Source organism: Saimiri boliviensis, chromosome 2 (genome assembly GCF_048565385.1).
Source record: "Saimiri boliviensis isolate mSaiBol1 chromosome 2, mSaiBol1.pri, whole genome shotgun sequence".
Lineage (NCBI taxonomy): Eukaryota > Metazoa > Chordata > Mammalia > Primates > Cebidae > Saimiri > Saimiri boliviensis.
In genome coordinates, this window is record NC_133450.1 from 29,499,480 (window position 1) to 29,519,578 (window position 20,099).

Sequence of the window (20,099 nt, forward strand, 5' to 3'; positions counted from 1 at the left end):
CACAAAGCAAACAAATGATCAATGAAAACCTAAAATCTGAAAAAAGAATCACAGGAAGATTTAATTTTAAAATGTAGATTGATTTAAAATTGTATATCAAGTTGCTTTCACAACAGATTCAATCACCGCCAACTAACCTCCTAAAAGGGGGTGAAAACAAACCACTATAGACAACTAAAATGGTACAAAGCCACTCTGAAGTTGGCAACTGAGATACATGCCAAATGACTGGGAAAGAGTTTATCATCCACCTTTAAACAAATCGCCAGGGAATTCCCCAAAAACCTATCTGTCTCAAGAATCGAACCTAATACTCATGTTCACTATCTCAGGGGTTTGCTTTTGGAGCCTAAAATCCAACCAAGATTAGAGTCTTCTCTAATTGTTGTTGGTCTCTGGACATTTATAATCTCAAATCAAAATTAGAGATCATTTACCCCATCTCTCAGCAGTGGTAGTCCCTGGATACTGTAATATAACAGGGTTTATATTCCCTCAGTGCAGTTCATCTGTGGATGGTGTCATAAAGTAGGGTTTATAGAGCTTTGGTCTTCTCTCCCTTGGCATTGTCAGTCCTTAGATATTTAATATAGCCAGGCAAGGTTTATGTGTCTTTCTCCGGCTTTCAGCACCATCAATCTTTGAATGCTGTAGTTACAAGTGGGTTTATACAGCTACTTTCCTACATATAAGGCTCAAAATTGAAAGTAAAACATTTCTCAATTACAAGGGCCACTCCACAGGTCCCTCATTTTAGATCTCAGAAAGCATATATAGTATAACACCCCCTTCCTCATCCTCATCCTGCAAGGCCATGTTTTTAGATTTCTTAAATGGATTTAACAGTGCAGAAAGTTCTGATGGTTGATGGCTGGCTCTGGAAGCCAGGCCTTCTGGAACCATGCAGTAGGCACAGGGCAGGCTGTGTGGTCTCCCCAGAACATGTCTCCATCCTGGCCAAAGAAGTGAGGCGGCTGGGGAGGCACTCGCAGGAATGAGAAGGACCTTCACCCTGGCCTCCTTGTTGCCTTTCCCAAGTCCAGAGCAAATGGAGTTAGATGAATGGCCTCTAGCTCAGCTTCCCTCTGCTCCAACTTAAGTTAAACAGTTTCTTGTTTTCTTGTACAATGAAGAAATAAAACAACACAACCTCTGGCACCACAGGGAGGCTTTTGGTAACTTCAGTTTATACATTCCCCATCTTTCGCTAGTTCCTGTGCTCCCACAAAGGGAAAGGAAATTCCATTACCTAGGCATCGAAGCCCAGTGTTGGGTCTTGCATCATGTACCCACGACCCCACTCTGGCCCAAATCAAAGAGACCATTCCTTCCTTTGTGATTTTACAGCAAATCCTGCACAAGCAAAGTTCCTGTAAGACTTGCATGCAATTACTTATTTAGTTGTCTTCCTCAACTAAAATGTAAAAACTGAAGGCAGAGACTGTTCAGTGCTAGACCTAGTGTCTGCTGAGTAAGTGTTGATTGGATAAATGATAATACACCAAAGAACTAGAGTCAAGTAGAAATGCAAAAAATGTTAGTTTCTTTCCTTTCCATCAACAGTGCTCCATTCTCTACACGATGGCAGTCTTTTTCAATGTACCTTGTTTATTTGGCAAGGAAAACCATTTCTCTTAATGCAAATTAATGCCAAGTTCATGGAGAGATTGGGGTCAAGGACTACTCTAGAGAAAATCCAATCACGTACTATCTTGCCCATAGGAGGTAGCATCAGCTTCTTGCAGAGAACGTGGAATTTGAACTCAGTTTACGTTCCAGCTCTAGCACTTAGCAGTAGGGTGACACCTTGGGCTGGGCAGATCTCTGAGCCTCAGTCTCTTCATTTGTAACAAAGAGCACATTAATACCCTACTTTTCCCTTGGATGTTAGCAACGAACATGCTTGGTATTGTGCTAATCATTAACACGACATTTTCCAGAGGTGGGTAAGCAAGTTCTCTCACACCCAGTATTTTCTGAGTGAATGAATGAATGAACAAAGGAATTGCGCAAAGGGAGGCTAGGAAACAAAAAAAATTCCATTCCTTGGAATCTTTTCCCTCAACTTGAAGGAAAAGAAATGTACGTATATTTTTGGGCAGATTGGGTCTCACTTATTTCTACTAGATGGGTTACCTGCCTACTCTCAAGTTTAAACAACATGTAACAAATGATCCTACACCATGGCTAGAAGCAGAAGCTCTGGAAACCAGACACAGGCGATACAAAACTCCTCTGGAGAGAACAGAGCCCTGTTCCAAAAATCGTGGGCCTGGAGCACTGCAGTGCTCTAACTAATGATTTCTGCCTGCTGACCTTCAGACCCACCAACTCCTTACTGCTTTTCCCCAAATGGCAAAATGACCAATATTTTAAGACTTGGAATTTAAAAAGACCCAAACTATTTAAGGGGTCAAAAGGGCTTAAAAGGAAAAATAAATGGATATTCTGAAGTCTCTCAGCGGCAAGCTCTCCTTGAATTTAACCAATCCTTTTTAACAACCCTTTTCCACTCAATCATTCCTCCCCCTTCAACCTAATCCAAGTACACAGAGCTGCAGGAAACCACTGTAAAAGTAGAAGTAATTCAAAAGACATCATCTCCTACATGGGAGGAGAGAAAGTTTTCCTACTCACCAGTCCCATATAGGAGATATACGAATGTCTGACACAGCCGCTCCCTAAAAGAGGGCTGTGCCCTATAAATCAGATGCTAAGCACCAACCCCTTTCTGTGCACAGAGAAATTGCTGTGGGTCAGGGGCTGCTCCAGAGCACGTGCCCTCCTGTTCACTTGTCATCAGAGATGTTAACATTTCTGATTAATTCATATAGCCCTTATTTTATTCCTCATTTCTTTATCCTTGCTCTGCTGCAGTGCGAAGATTCTTACCGACCTGCTACAGTAATCACCACCCACTAACCGCACCCCCACAAACCCAGTGAAATTGTTTAGTGATGCCAACCGCGCTTTTAATTTGCAAGACATCAGACACAGAGGTAATTTATACCAACATCTGTTCATTTTTGACTTCTGAAACAAACTCGCACATGCTGCTACAAAATCCCATTAGGAGTAGGGAGACAGCCTTCTGCTACTATTCTGTATTCCTTGTCTACACACACACACACACACACACACACACACACACACACACACACCCCTCTTCTAGTAAGGTTTTATAAATAAATGTATTTTACTCAGCTTTTTAAGCTCCCACCAGAAATTTCAAATCTCTTTTGGGAAAAACCTTGAGAGATGACTACTGCCTGCTTACAGAGAAGAGAAAGCTGTTTCTATTCCCCCCTGCCTAGTTCTGTCCCTTCTTCACAATGGTTATAGCTTGGTATAATTCTAGAATGAATGGCCAGGGTAAGACTGCATGTTCTTCAGCTTGGCACTCCCAGTTCCTCCATTTTCTCCTGGTTCTTTGTTCCCCATAATGTATTATATAGAAAACAATTCTAGAGACAACAAGATTGGGAGAGAGAGTGTTATCTAGAGTCAGTGAAATCTGTCAACTAATTTTTTTTTTTTTTTTTGAGACAGAGTCTTGCTCTTTTTGCCCAGGCCAGAGTGCAATGGTGCAATCTCAGCTCACTACAACCTCTGCCTCCTAGGTTCAAGTGACTGGCTCACCATAACCTCCATCTCCCGGGTTCAAGCAGTTCTCCTGCCTCAGCCTCTCAAGTAGATGGGATTACAAGCATGCACCACCATGCCTGGCTAATTTTTTGTATTTTTAGTAGAGACAGGGTTTCACCATGTTGGCCAGGCTGCTCTTGGCCTCCTGACCTCAGGTGATTGCCCCCGTTGGCCTCCTAAAGTGCTAGAATTATAGGCATGAGCCCCCAGGTCCGGCCTGTCAACTATTTTCTGATTCCAGATTGCTAAGATTACAAGATTTAACAGGAAGGTAACATTGCTTTTATTTTAATAACTATGCCAAGAGGGGTCCACTGGTCATCAGCCACTGGTGTATGCTGTGCAGGAGAGAAGCATGACACCTACGTCAAGTCATGATTTACAGGCCCTATTATAGAATTTTTTGTTTTGTTTTGTTTTTTGTTTTGTTTTTTGAGATGGAGTTTCGCTCTTGTTACTCAGGCTGGAGTGCAATGGTTCGATCTTGGCTCACAGCAACCTCCGCCTCCTGGGTTCAGGCAATTCTCCTGCCTCAGCCTCCTGAGTAGCTGGGATTACAGGCACGTGCCACCATGCCCAGCTAATTTTTTGTATTTTTAGTAGAGATGGGGTTTCACCATGTTGACCAGGATGGTCTCGATCTCTTGACCTCGTGATCCACCCGCCTTGGCCTCCCAAAGTGCTGGGATTACAGGCGTGAGCCACCGCGCCCAGCCAGGCCCTATTATAGTGTACATAGATCACAAATTGAGAAAGCCACAATTGAGACTGTCAGCATAGGGTTATTACATGAAATGCTACAGAGAGTGTAGGGAGGGGACTGGCTACTGAAATGGATAGACTACAATCAACTTCCAGATTTACACTGTTTCTATTACCCCCCCTTTCATAGTTTTTCCAGGGCTATTAGGTCACGGCAGTTGTGAACACCTGGGTCTACTTGGAGAGGTCAGGGCTGAAAGGAGGACTACACCGTGCCTGCTCTGAAGGTGGTGTGTGGTTTAATATAATCTCTTCTTTAGATTCTCCAATTCCTCCATCCTACAGTTAGCCTTGCTTCTGGCTCCCCTTCCACGTTGACTATCCCCAAACTGCCTTCTCTGCAGTAAATTTTCTGGTGGCTGGTTGAAAAAGATTCAGTGGTACAGATTGATTTCTCACTGGTGAGGGGATGAGGGATTACCAGAGGCACCCTGGTTAACGAGATTGGGTGCAGAATCTCTCTCGAGACCAGCCCTCTCTGCCAGGGCTTTGCACCTTTCGCCAATGACATATGGGTTTTATTACAGAAAGACTGTCCAGATTATAACTTTGAGGCAATTGCCTGATAAAATTCTGCTCAGCTTTTACGTAGGGAACAATGTAAAAGATTAAGTAACTTTTTAATGAAGTGGAAGAAACTCATACTTCAGTTTTTCAATTCCAATGCAAACTACTTTAAACATTTCTATGCCTCAATATAATTAAAAATGTTTATGTGGTGGGGACAAATTACTTTCCACTGGTATTCTCACATTCAGAAAAGCAGTAACAGGCTGTTTTTAGGAGACTAATATGAGTGGCCAGGAAACAAAGAAGACAACATAATATTGGGAAAAGAGCAGGACTAGCGCTGGATAGGCTTGGATTTGAACTTGGGCCACATAGGCAAATTACCAAGTTATTTTTCTGAGCTCATTTCCTCATCCAGTCAAGGTAGGATTAATACAAAGTCACACAGGCATTCAGTAATAGTAGCTACTGTAAAACCATTTCTTTCATTTCAAACAAGATGTTTATTTAAGCAATTAGGATGCTTAATGGGAAAAGTATCTACGAGTCATTTCTTTTAGAGTAACTTATCCCCACCTAAAGACATATTGCCCTACAATAACAGGTATGTACCAGAGTTTAAAACCTGGCTGATTTTAGAATGACAAGTGAAAAACTGCAAAATTCTCTAATTTAACAAGGTATGGAAGGACTTTTTCTCTCTCTCTTTTTTTTTTTTGAGACTGAGTTTCACTCTTGTTACCCAGGTTGGAGTGCAATGGCGCGATCTTGGCTCACCGCAACCTCCGCCTCCTGGGTTCAGGCAATTCTCCTGCCTCAGCCTCCTGAGTAGCTGGGATTACAGGCACGCGCCACCATGCCCAGCTAATTTTTTGTATTTTTAGTAGAGACGGGGTTTCACCATGTTGACCAGGATGGTCTCGATCTCTTGACCTCGTGATCCACCCACCTCGGCCTCCCAAAGTGCTGGGATTACAGGCGCGAGCCACCGCGCCTGGCCTTTTCTCTTTTTTTAGATAGACATGGTCTTGCTTTGTCACCCTCCCTGGAGTGCAGCGGTACAGCCATAGCTCACTGCAGCCTCAACTTCTCGGACTCAAGCTATCCTCCTGCCTCAGCCTCCTAAGTAGTTGTGACTATAGGCATGTGCCACCTGGCTAATTTTTTAAATTTTTGGTAGAGACAGAATCTTGCTTTGCTGCCTAGGATAGTCTTGAACTACTAGCTTCAAGCATGGAAGGATTTTTTTTGTCACTGATTTTCATTAAACGATGGGAGCAAAATAACTTAATAAAGTACAAAGATAAGAGCTGAATGAGCATGCCACTAATGGAGAAAGGGGGCATCATCACAGAATCAGTATTTATCCTCATCAAATCTCCATCTGATGCTGATCAAAACACACAATTGGCATTTAGTTTAAAAAAATAAAAAGGCAATAATATGCTTGTGCATAAATGCCAATCACTTTATGCACAATACAGGAATAAGAAAGGGGTCAGTGAAGAACAGAGAAAATCCACACTGTTGTAATCAGGATGGAGTGCAATGGAGTTCTAGTTTTCTGAGAACATATTCCTGGTCTGTGGGAATGGAGTTCTGGAGTAAAGAGTGGGTTCATGTGGCCGGGCGCGGTGGCTCAAGCCTGTAATCCCAGCACTTTGGGAGGCCGAGGCAGGTGGATCACAAGGTCAAGTGATCGAGACCATCCTGGTCAACATGGTGAAACCCCATCTCTACTAAAAATACAAAAAATTAGCTGGGCATGGTGGCACGTGCCTGTAATCCCAGCTACTCAGGAGGCTGAGGCAGGAGAATTGCCTGAACCCAGGAGGCGGAGGTTGCGGTGAGCCGAGACCGCGCCATTGCACTCCAGCCTGGGTAACAAGAGCGTAACTCCGTGTAAAAAAAAAAAAAAGAGCGGGTTCACTTTGTAGCAGACACCTCTTGTCTGCTGCTGGAACATAACAATCGTATCCTCATTTCCAAGTGTGCAGGTGTGTCTGTCTCATTAATTGGCTGCCCTCAAATTGGAATCTGATCTGCCTCATTGATAAACTGTTGTTCACAATGAGCTTTCATTAGTCTACCAAGTGGTGTATACTACTTAATCTTAGACTGCACCACTGAACTATCCTACCCCTCCACCTTCAAATTAATCTGATCACTGTTCTCAGTCTTGCCTCCTTCCTTGGCCTTCTTGTCAGTCATGGTGTGCACTGGAGTCTCCTTAGCTGCTGCTTTACAGAAGGTACCAGGTCTACACCAAGTAAGCACACATATAGCACCAGGAGTGGCAAAAGGAGACCTCACTATTTCTAAAAAGATCTTCCAATGCAAGATAAATGGTTAACACGAATGACTTGCATCTGTGTAACATATGCTGTGGCATATTAAGCCTGGCTGGAGTAATGTCAGGTATTAGGTGGAGGCAGCTACCTTCCTTAACTATAGTAGCAGATAGTTCTAGCCAAAAGGAACACATAAAATCCCAGTTTAGTTTAAATGAATGTGCTAAAGACTGTTTATGTAATTGGCTTCATAAAAGATGTTTTTATAGAAATAATGTCATTTGTTATAGTTTTGACTGTTATTTAAAAATCACTTTTTTGGTCCCTGAAATCTTGAATGTATTCTTTTTTTTTTTTTTTTTTTTTTTGGGTTGGGGGGAGACAAAGTTTAGCTCTTGTTGCCCAGGCTGGAGTGCAATGGCACAATCTCGGCTCACTGCAACCTCTGCCTCCTGGGTTCAAGCAATTCTCCTGCCTTAGCCTCCCGAGTAGCTGGGATTACAGGTGGCTTCCACCACACCCAGTTAATTTTTTTGTATTTTTAGTAGAGACGGAGTTTCACTATGTTGGCCAGGCTGGTCTCGAACTCCTGACCTCAGGTGATCCATCCACCTCAGCCTCCCAAAGTTCTGGGATTACAAGCATGAGCCACAGCGCTCTGCCTCTTGAATGTATTCTACCAGCTATGACAAAAGAGACCTACTGATCAGTTATCAGTGAGTGCTGTGCAGAAAAGCAGCATGGAGTGGGTGGTAAAGAGCAAAGGCAGTCACATGGAGCACATACTATGTATGAGATATCAGGAAGATTCAAATAAAGTCAAAGACATGCTTTCCCACAGAAAGAGACTATTCTCAAAGGCCATGCTGCCTTTAAGATAGAGCTAGCAGTTAACAGGTATTTTGGTGGACTGGCAGAGAACAAAAAGAGAGCAATGTGATTTATAATGCTGATTTCTGTCTCGCAGGAATGTGCAGTTTCCCTGTGGCTCTGGCACAGAGCTGGTGTACAGCAGAGCAGTTTCAGGGCAGTCTGCCAGACTGAAACTCTCTATCACGCTCTAGCTCAGTGTCAGATCTCCACAGGAAAAGTATCACTAAGTGATCAATAAGTCAAGGACTAATCACTTTTTAACGCCTATGATATGAGAGCAGCTGGTGCTGGAGTCACTGTCAAAAGCAGAAGGAACTGTGAAGAGCATACAGTATCACTGGATGAGAAGGGTTCTTTTGGAATTTCATTAGGAGACTTGGTGGCCCTCAGCAGGTGGTATAACTGTAATAAGGTTCACTGTTCTCAATCAACTCTTGTGGGGAAGTACACACAAGTGATAGTCTTTGGTGTAAATCTTACTTGTCTCTAAAATGTGTAAAAGTAGCACTTGAAGGTTAGCAGCCTGCAAGTGTGGCACTTGAAGGCTTTTGCCTAAAGTTCTTTAGGCGGCCAGGCATGGTGGCTCATGTGTGCAATCCCAGCACTTTGGGAGGTGGAGGTGGCCGGATAATTTGAAGTGAGGAGTTCAAGACCAGCCCGGGCAACATGGTGGAACCCTGTCTCTAGTAAAAATACAAAAATTAGTCAGGCATGGTACATGCATATAATCCCAGCTACTTGGGAGGCTGAAGGGGGAGGACTGCTTGAACTTGGGAGGCGTAGGTTGCAGTGAGTCAAGATCACGTCACTGCACTCCAGCCTGGGTAAAAGAGTGAGACTCTGTCTCCAAAATATAAAAAAAACATTATTTAGGAATAAAAAAAATACAAGAAGGAGACTAAAGTACTATATATCTGAGAAAAGAACAGATTGGATCAAACTATTACAGACTACCAAAATTTTTGTCCTCAGTATTCTCTAAAAAGTCTTTTTGGGAGCACACTTTCTAGATTATCTTTCTATTGGGTATCTTGGCTCTCTATTAGGACTCTTCCAAAAGGGTGGAGTGGCCAAAAACAATGCTCTCTCCAGTGACTTCTGAGAAAGAGAATTTTATTATTTATTTTACTTTTTACTTTAATGTTTTGTAGACATGGGGTCTTGCTATGTTGAACTGGTCTTGAACTCTTGGCCTCAAGCAATCCTCTTGCTTCAGTCTCCCAAGTGCTGGGATTTCAGGAGTAAGCCACCATGCCCAGCCCGAGAAAGATAATTTTATATCAAACTTTTTTTCTTCAATTCATAGTAAGGCCCATTTGCAGAGACTGTTTTATCCAAGAAGTAATATGAAAAAGAAAAGCCAGGACTCAGTGTGCAGGTAAACAAATTTGGACAGTTCCAATATGGAAAATAATTTTAATGGCTTTTCATAACAGAAAAAAAGGACAGAAATATCCAGCCAACAGATTTATTTTCAGAATATAAAACATCAAGCAGGAACATAAAATATGGGACATGTCAGCCATGATGCCTGATGATTGAAAGCAGAAGTAGAAGAATTTTAATTGTCAGGCATTTGAAAAATGTTGCATTCAAGTGAAAGACTATTTCTCCATCAACTCTCCTTGCCCTGCCCTCTTTTAAGAGCAAAACAAGACTAGATTTCAAAAATGTAATCTTTCTTATCATCCTTCTCCCTACTAAAAACAAGCCAAAACAATTGTAAAATAACCCCAAAGATCTGTGTTAGAGAAATGAAAGCTAACAACTTCTTATTTGTATTTTGTTTCCTTTTCAGAGGACCTGACAGGCCTATTTCACAGTTTTACTTGGTTTCCTTTTCAAGGGTAAAACTCAATTGAATGAAAGGCAATGAGATCAAAGCAATGAATTAATACTCTGGGGGCTAGAACTTTTATTAAATACTCATAAATTTGTGCAGAACATTCATGCTTCAGGGCCTTTACATAGTAATACATCCTGGTGAAACACTTATTATGACCAAAGGCTTGTAGCTTCACAGTCTTAATATCCTCATCCATAAAGTAGGAACAGCAATAATAATCTATCATGTAAGGTTAAGATAGAAGAACAACAACTAGTCCAAGTGACTTGATCAGAAAACAAAATATTTTGCCCCAAGTTAGACAGAGTAACTTATTCATAGGCTAGGTTCCACTCTCAGGAAAATCAGACCAGGATCACAGTACAGATAATTTCAAATGACTTGCATATTCAGACAACTTTCCTGCCTTGACTGTCTATTCGACTTCAAGGTGCTGGCAACAGCTAAAGTCTAGGGATGATGAAGGCCTAGTCTTCTTGACCCTCAGGGCAGGGAAAGAGTTACATCTTCACACTGAGAAGCCAATAAAAACCTCTCTTGATTATAATTTAGATAAGAACTACTGGATTGAATAATAATGTCTAAAACTCCCCTGGCTGTTTCACCTTGAGACGTCCATCACTGGGTTAAACATGATGCTAATTGCATTTGGATTGATTAATTTCTCTCACTCCTGTCTATTCGAATAACGCTTAACAAAATAATCATAGCACCCAGAGCCAAATCTTTTCCGTCAAAGGAATGAAGCCATCAGAACAGGCAGAGATGAAAGAAATGAAGATGACCCGTAATTACTGCTACGGTGATATCATTACCATATTATACAAAATGAGTATGGGGGGAAAGAAGGGTGGAGGGAGGAGGGGCTGAGATTATTTTTTTTAATGGAACCCTACAAACTGAGAATACAGATTTGACATCAAGTGGAACACACAGAGATACAGAACTTTTAAAAAAAAAATACAAATCTTGCTCACGAAATTGTAAAATCCAACAAATACTAAGGCCCAAGATACATGAAGTGTCTTGGGCTGTGAGCAGGTATTATTCACGCCACTATTTTTTCATTGCAATAACACTTTGTGTATGACTTGCATCGAGATTTAAGATGCTCTCTTCATACCAGAAGCATTCCTATGGTTATTGGAGAATTTTTCTTTAAGCTGGGAATAATATCATTTTATTTTAATATTGTTAGAGGTGGCCTTGTGTGTAAAATTAGAATCTGGGTTTTAACTGCAGCTAGCTCTAGTTTAAGGCACACACGAAAAATATCTATAAATTTTTGTGTATGGTTCATTGGACAACATTATGGATTTAATTTAAAATACTTGTGAGGATGAGTATAGTATTTCCCTATAAACTATTCTGTTGTTTAATAGGAACTTTTAGTACTTATGACAGAAAACCTAATCTACCTTAGGTGTAAATCTATCACATATTAGATGGTGATCTCAGATGAATTATGTAGGTTCTCTGTGCCTCAGTTCCTTCCTCTGTCACGGGGAAGTATCTACCTTACTGAGTTATTGTGAGACATAAAGGTTACACAGTTAAGTACTCATTAAGTGCTGGCATAAGAAAAAAAATTCCCCAATTAACTTTATGGCTATTTACAGAACCCTGTACAATGTTTTTGCTACTACATTTCTGAAAGTTAATTCAACAGAACTTGTAAAGTATCTTGCACACAGACTTTAACAAATATTTGTGAAATAAATCAATAGGACACTTAGAAGGCACATAATTTGAAAAGACTAGAAATATCTGGGAGATATTTTTGCTATAGTATTTTGAAGGTAGAACCATCATTAGATAAAAAACAATAAAAATAGATACTGAAGTTATTTTATTTAGCTTGGACAAAAAGGCATATTCCTCTATTTTCTTACACAACAAATATCCCCAAATAAAACAAGCACATATATTTTGAATTTGTAATAATCCAGTGATTAAACAGGAGTGTTTTGAAATAAAAAAAAATATGTTTTCCTCTCAGGTTAAAACGAGAATCAAAACCATTTACTCAACTCATTATTTTTTGCTTTCTTTTTGGTTAAGAGAGGCAATTCAATACACTGAAAAAGGTTTTATCTCATCTGGCTTTGGAATTAGACAGATCTAGATTTTATTCAAACCCCAGTCCCCATTTCAAACTTTGACTGCAAACAATTTACTTTTCTGAGTGTCAATTTTCCTTGGAAAATGGGAATTATAAAGTAGACTTTGCAGGCTCTTATGTGATTAAACAAGGTAATGTACGAAAATCTTTCTTCTGTTTTACTTTTTTTTTCTTTTTTGAGATGGAGTCTTACTCTGTCACCCAGGCTGGAGTGCAGTGGTACGATCTTGGCTCACTGCAACCTCCACCTCCTATTCAAGTGATTTTTGTGCCTGAGCCTTCTGAGTAGCTGGGATTACAGGCATACACCACTACACCTGGCTAATATTTGTATTTTGAGTAGAGATGGAGTTTCACCAAGTTTGCCAGGCTAGTCTTGAACTCCTGGCCTCAAATGATCCACCAGCCTTGGCCTCCCAAAGTGCTGGGATTACAGGAATGAATCACTGTGACTGGCCAAAAATCTTTTATACTGTATAGTAGAGACATCAATAAAGGGCACTTAATAATTTTTATCCTTTGTGTCTAAGCTCAAATGTCACCTCTTTAGAGGGGCCTTTTTTTTTTTTTTTTTTTTTTGAGAGGGAGTTTCACTCCCTTGCCAGGCTGAAGTGCAGTGGCGTAATGTCAGTTCACTGCAACCTCCGCCTCCAGGTTCCAGGGATTCACCTGCCTCAGCCTCCCAAGTACCTGGGACTACAAGCACATGCCAATACACCAGGCTAATTTTTGTCATTTTTAGTAGAGACAGGGTTTCACCATGCTGTTCAGGCTGGTCTCGATCTCCTGACCTTGTGATTCATCCATCTCGGCCTCCCAAAGTGCTGGGATTACAGGCATGAGGCACTGCGCCCAGGCCCAGTTACCTTCTTTAATATCAACCCATTTACTCCCTTCAAAGCACTTAACAAAATCTGAAATCAACTTTCTTTTTCCCCCCTGAGGCAGGGTCTTGCTCTTTTGCCCATCCTGGAGAGCAGTGGCAGAATCCTGGCTCACTGCAGCTTTGAACTTCTGGGCTCAAATCCGCCTCCCTCAGCCTCCCAAAGGGCTGGGATTACAAGTGTGAGTGACCATGCCTGGCCTTGAAATTAACTTTGTTTATTTACTTTCATGCTCCATGAATTTCTGGAGAACCTCTTGCTGTATTCCCAGCAATTAGAACAATATCGGGCCTATAGTTGGGGGTCAAAAATGTATCTGTTGAAATAATATATTCAGAGGAAGGATTCAAGATGGCCGAATAGGCACAGTTCTGGATTGCAGTTCCCAGTGAAAATGCAGAGGCTGCTGCAGGTGTTCCCCAGGCAAGCAGGGTCTGGAGTGGACCTCCTGCAGTCCTACGGCAGAGCGGCCTGATTGTTAGAAGGAAAACTAAGGAACAGAAAGAAATACCTTCATCATTAACAAACAGGACGTCCACTCAGAGATCCCATCTTAAATTCACCGGCTACAAAGACCACAGGTAGATAAATCCACAAAGATGGGAAGAAACCAGCACAAAAAGGATGAAAACACCCAAAACCAGAACGTCTCTCCTCCTCCAAGGGATCACAACTCCTCACTAGCAAGGGAACAAGGCTGGATGGAGAATGAGTCTGATGAATTGACAGAAACGGGCTTAGAAGGTGGGTAATAAGAAACTTCTCTGAGCTAAAAAAAACCATGTTCTAACCAATGCAAAGAAACTAAGAACCTTGAAAAAAGGTTTGACAAAATGCTAACAAGAATAAACAGCTTACAGAGGAATATAAATGAATTGATGGAGCTGAAAAACACAGCACAAGAACTTCGCAAAGCATACACAAGTTTCAATAGGCGAACTGACCAAGCAGAAGAAAGGATATCAGAGGTCAAAGATCAACTCAATGAAATAAAATGAGAAGGCAGATAAAGAAAGAGTAAAAAGAGAGGAACAAAGCCTCCAAGAAATATGGGGTTATGTGAAAAGACCTAAACTATGTTTGATAGGTGTACCTGAATGTGACGGAGAGAATGAATCCAAGCTGGAAAACACTCTTCAGGATATTATCCAGGAAAATGTCTCCAACCTAGCAAGGCAGGCCAATATTCAAGTCCAGGAAATACAGAGAACACCACAAAGATATTCCTCAAGAAGAGCAACCCCAAGGCACATAATCATCAGATTCACCAGGGTTGAAATGAAGGAAAAAATGCTAAGGGCAGCAAGATAGAAAGGTTGGGTTACGCACAAAGGGAAGCCCATCAGACTCTGATCTCTCAGCAGAAACGTTACATTCCAGAAGAGTGGGAACCAATATTCAATATCCTTAAAGAAAAGAACTTTCAACCTAGAATTTCATATCCAGCCAAACTAAGTTTCATAAGCAAAGGAGAAATAAAATCCTTTACGAACAAGCAATTGCTCAGAGACTTCATCACCACCAGGCCTGCTTTACAAGAGCTCCTGAAAGAAGCACTAAACACAGAAAGGAACAACCAGTACCAGCCACTCCAAAAATATGCCAAATGGTAAAGAGCATCGACACAATAAAGAAACTGCATCAAATAACAGGCAAAACAACCAGCTAGCATCAAAATGGCAGATCAAATTCACACATAACAATATTAACCTTCAATGTAAATGGGCTAAATGCCCCAATCAAAAGACACAGATTGGAAAATTAGATAAAAAGTCAAAAACCATTGGTGTGCTGTACCCAAGAAACCCATCTCACATGCAAGAATACTCATAGGCTCAAAATAAAGGGATGGAGGAAGATTTACCACGCAAATGGAGAGCAAAAAAAAGCACGAGTTGCAATCCTAGTCTCTGATAAAATGGACATTAAACTAACAAAGATCAAAAGAGACAACGAAGGACATTACATAATGGTAAAAGAATCAATGCAACAAGAAGAGCTAACAATCCTAAATATATATGCACCCAATACAGGAGCACCCAGATACATAAGGCAAGTTCTTAATGACTTACAAAGAGACTTAGACTCCCACACAATAATAGTGGGAGACTTTAACACTCCACTGTCAATATTAGATAGATCAATGAGACAGAAAATTAACAAGGATATCCAGGACTTCAGAACTCAAACCTGGACCAAACAAACCTAATCGACATTTACAGAACTCGCCACCCAAATCCACAGAAAATACATTCTTCTCAGCACCACATCACACCTACTCCAAAATTGACCACATAATCTGAAGTAAATCACTCCTCAGCAAATGCAAAACAACAGAAATCATAACAAACAGTCGTTCAGACCACAGTGCAATCGAGTTACAACTCAGAATTCAGAAACTAACTCAGAACTGCACAGCTTCATGGAAACTGAACAACTGGCCCTTGAATGTTGACTAGATAAACAATGAAATGAAGGCAGAAATAAAATGTTCTTCAAAACCAATGAGAATGAAGACAGAACACACCAGAATCTCTGGGACACATTTAAAGCAGTGTCTAGAGGAAAATATACAGTAATAAATGCCCACACGAGAAGCAAGGAGAGATCTAAAATCAACACCCTATCATCAAAATTGAACGAGCTAGAGGAGCAAGATCAAAAAAAACTCCAAACCTAGCAGAAGACAAGAAATAACTAAGATCAGAGCAGAATTGAAGGAGATAGAAACACAAAAACCCTTCAAAAAAAATCAACAGATCCAGAAGCTGGTTTTTTGAAAAGATCAACAAAATAGACAGACCACTAGCCAGATTAATAAAAAACAAAACAGAGAAGAATCAAATAGATACAATAAAAAACAATAAAGGGGATATCACCACTGATTCCACAGAAATACAAACCACCATCAGAGATTACTACAAACAACTCTATGCAGATAAACTAGTAAGCCTAGAAGAAATGGATAAATTCCTGGACACTTGCATCCTCCCAAGCCAGAAGTCAAAACCCTCAACAGACCAATAACAAGGGCTGAAGTTGAGGCAGCAATTAATAGCCTACCAACCAAAAAAAGCCCAGGTCCAGATGGGTTCACAGCTGAATTCTACCAGACAGACAAAGAGGATCTGGTACCACTCCTTCAGAAACTATTCCAAACAATCCAAAAAGAGGGAATCCTTCCCAAATCATTTTAAGAGACCAACATCATCCTGATACCAAAACCCAGCAGAGACTCCACAAGAAAAGAAAACTTCAGGTCAATATCCATGATGAACATAGATGCAAAAATCTTCAATAAAATACTGGCAAACTGATTGCAACAGCACATCAAAAGCTTATCCATCAGGATCAAGTAGGCTTCATCCCAGGGATGCAAGGCTGGTTCAACAAGTCTATAAATGTAGTTCACCACATAAACAGAATCAAAGACAAAAACCACATGATTATATCAATAGATACAGAGAAGACCTTTGACAAAATTCAACAGCCGTTTATGCTAAAAGCTCTCAATACACTAGGTATTGAGGGAATGTATCTCAAAATAATAAGAGCTCTTTACGACAAACCCACAGCCAATATCATACTGAATGGGCAAAAACTGGAAACATTCCCTTTGAAATCTGGCACTAGACAAGGATGCCCTCTCTCACAACTCCTATTCAATATAGTATTGGAAGTTCTAGCCAGAGCAGTAAGGCAAGAAAAAGAAATAAAGAGTATTCAATTAGGAAAGGAGGAAGTCAAATTGTCTCTATTTGCAGACGACATGATTGTATATTTAGAAGACCCCATCGTCTTAGTCCAAAATCTCCTGAAACTGATAAGCAACTTCAGCAAAGTCTCAAGATACAAAATTAATGTGCAAAAATCACAGGCATTCCTATACACCAATAACAGACTTAAAGACAGCCAAATCAAGAACAAACTGCCATTCACAGTTGCTACAAAGAGAATAAAATACCTAGGAATACAACTAACAAAGGATGTAAAAAGTCTCTTCAAGGAGAACTACAAACCACTGCTCAACGAAATAAGAGAAGACACAAACAGATGGAGAAACATTCCATGCTCATGGATAGGAAGAATCAGTATCGTAAAAATGGCCATACTGCCCAAAGTAATTTACAGATTCAACACTATCCCCATCAAGCTACCAATGACCTTCTTCACAGAACTGGAAAAAAATACCTTAAACTTCATATGGAACTAAAAGAGAGCCCGCATAGCCAAGTCAATTCTAAGCAAAAAGAACAAAGCTGGAGGCATCACGCTACCTGACTTCGAACTATACTACAAAGCTACAGTATCAAAAGAGCATGGTACCGGTACCAAAACAGAAATATAGACCAATGGAACAGAACAGAGGCCTTGGATGCAATGCCACACATCTATCTGATCTTTGAAAAACCTCACAAAAACAAGCAATGGGGAAAGGATTCCCTGTTTAATAAACGGTATTTGGAAAACTGGCTAGCCATGTGCAGAAAGCAGAAACTGGACCCCTTCCTGACACCTTACAGTAAAATTAACTCCAGATGGATTAAAGACTTAAACATAAGACCTAACACCATAAAAACCCTAGAAGAAAACCTAGACAAAACCATTCAGGACGTAGGCATAGGCAAGGACTTCATGACTAAAACACCAAAAGCATTGGCAACAAAAGCCAAAATAGACAAATGGGACCTAATTAAACTCCAGAGCTTCTGCACAGCAAAAGAAACAATTAGAGTGAACTGGCAACTAACAGAATGGGAAAAAAATTTTTGCAATCTACCCATCTGACAAAGGGCTAATATCCAGAATCTACAAAGAACTAAAACAGATTTACAAGAAACAAACAAACCTATTCAAAAGTGGGCGAAGGATATGAACAGACACTTCTCAAAAGAAGACATATATGAGACCAAGAAACATATGAAAAAATGCGCATCATCACTGGTCATTAGAGAATGAAATGCAAATTAGAACTACATTGAGATACCATCTCACGCCAGTTAGAATGGCGATCATTAAAAAATCCAGAGACAACAGATGCTGGAGAGGATGTGGAGAAATAGGAACACTTTTACACTGTTGGTGGGAGTGTAAGTTAGTTCAACCATTGTGGAAGACAGTGTGGCGATTCCTCAAGGACCTAGAAATAGAAACTCCATTTGACCCAGCAATCCCATTACTGGGTATATATCCAAAGGATTATAAATCGTTCTGCTATAAGGACACACGCACACGAATGTTCACTGCAGCACTGTTTACAATAGCAAAGACTTGGAACCAACCCAAATGCCCATCGATGATAGACTGGACAGGGAAAATGTGGCACATATGCACCATGGAATACTATGCAGCCATAAAAAATGATGAGTTCGTGTCCTTTGTTAGGACATGGATGAATCTGGAAACCATCATTCTTGGCAAACTGACACAAGAACAGAAAATCAAACACCGCATGTTCTCACTCATAGGCGGGTGTTGAACAATGAGAACACAGAGACACAGGGAGGGGAGCATCACACACTGAGGTCTGTTGGGGGGAGGTAGGGGAGGGACAGCAGGGGGTGGGGAGTTGGGGAGGGATAACATCGGGAGAAATGCCAGATACTGGTAATGGGGAGGAAGGCAGCAAACCACATTGCCATGTATGTACCTATGCAACAATCCTGCATGTTCTTCACATGTACCCCAAAACCTAAAATGCCATAAATATGTATATATATGTATTATACATATATATACAGAAATAATATACTCATATGTGAGGAAAGAGGAACTCTGTTTCCTTTTCAGTCCTTTTTTTTTTTTTTTTTTTTTTTTTTGAGATAGAGTCTCTCTCTGTTACCCAGGATGGAGTGCAGTGGTGTGATCTCGGCTCACTGCAACCTCTGCCTTTCAGGTTCAAGTGATTCTCCTGCCTCAGTCTTCCCAAGTAGCTGGAATTACAGGCATGAGCCACTACACCTGGCTAATTTTTTATTTTTAGCAGAGATGAGGTTTTATCACGTTGACCAGGCTGGTCTTGAGCTCCTGACCTCAAGTGATCCAGCCAACTAGGCCTCCCAAAGTGCTGGGATTACAGGCGTGAGCCACTGTGCCCTGCCTCAGTTCTTAAACACCAAGTATGAAATATTTTGTTTAAGTAAAGTTACATAGGCATTTTACCCTTTAACCCAGAAATTCCACTTTAGAGTTATTCAATAGGACATGCCTATTCAATTCAGCACACTATTTATAATAACTGAAGATGAGAAACAACTCAAATGTCCATCAATAGGGAGGGGAATAGTTGAATAAACTATGGTATATATTACAGAGTACTGCTCAGCTGTAAAAAGAAATGAGAAAGATTCCTACATATTGCTATGGAGAGACCTCCAGAACATACTTTTAAATAAAAAAGCAAGGTACAGAAGAGTGTGCATAGTATCTTACTTTATGCTCAAATTTAGAAGGAGGGGAAAATACATTTAAAAATGTATATGTATTTATATATTTAAAAGGAAACAATAAAAGGATAAGGTTTAATATATGTCTTTTCTAATAAAGATGGTTACCTAGGGGAAGCAAAACAGAGGGGGAAGAGAGAGAGATGGGAGGCAGATACTCTAAACGTAACTTATTTTATAGTTTTTACTTTGGGACACTATATAAATATATGTGTGTGTGTGTGTGTGTGTGTGTGTGTGTATATATATTTGTATATATGTGGATCTATATATATTTGTATATATGTGTGTGTGTAATATTTTTTGTGCTGGGGGGACAGAGTCTTGCTATGTTGCCCAGGCTGGAGTGCAATGGTGCAATCTTGGCTCACTACAAATCTCTGCCTCCTGGGTTCAAGCAATTCTCCTGCCTTAGCCTCCTGAGTACCTGGGATTACAGGTGCATGCCACTATACCCAGCTAATTTTTGTATTTTTAGTAGAGACGGGGTTTCACCATGTTGGCCAGGCTGGTCTCAAACTCTCACCTCAAGTGATCCACCTGCCTTGGCCTCTCAAACTGCTGCAATGATCACAGGCATTAGCCACGGTGCTCAGCTATACCTTATATATTAAAAAACAAAATCTATTAAATAAAAAAAGCAATCTCTAAAATTTGAAATGAATGGAGAGTAATTTCAATCTATAAGGTCTGGCATAACCACACAGGACAAAAGTACAT

At 40.6% G+C, this 20,099-nt stretch overlaps 1 protein-coding gene across 2 annotated transcripts in view; it reads right to left on the bottom strand.

Annotated features, from left to right (window-relative positions):
• Positions 1–20,099, bottom strand: part of LIN52 (lin-52 DREAM MuvB core complex component) — a 129,188-nt gene that overhangs the window by 2,642 nt on the left and 106,447 nt on the right. Inside the window, exon 6 of one of the 2 annotated variants that reach the window (XM_074392984.1) lies at positions 1–20,099. This exon is cut by the window's right edge and continues 14,503 nt beyond it. The exons of the other annotated variant lie outside the window; for it this stretch is intronic. The gene's annotated coding sequence lies outside the window, so the exon portion shown is untranslated. 2 annotated transcript variants of the gene reach the window in all.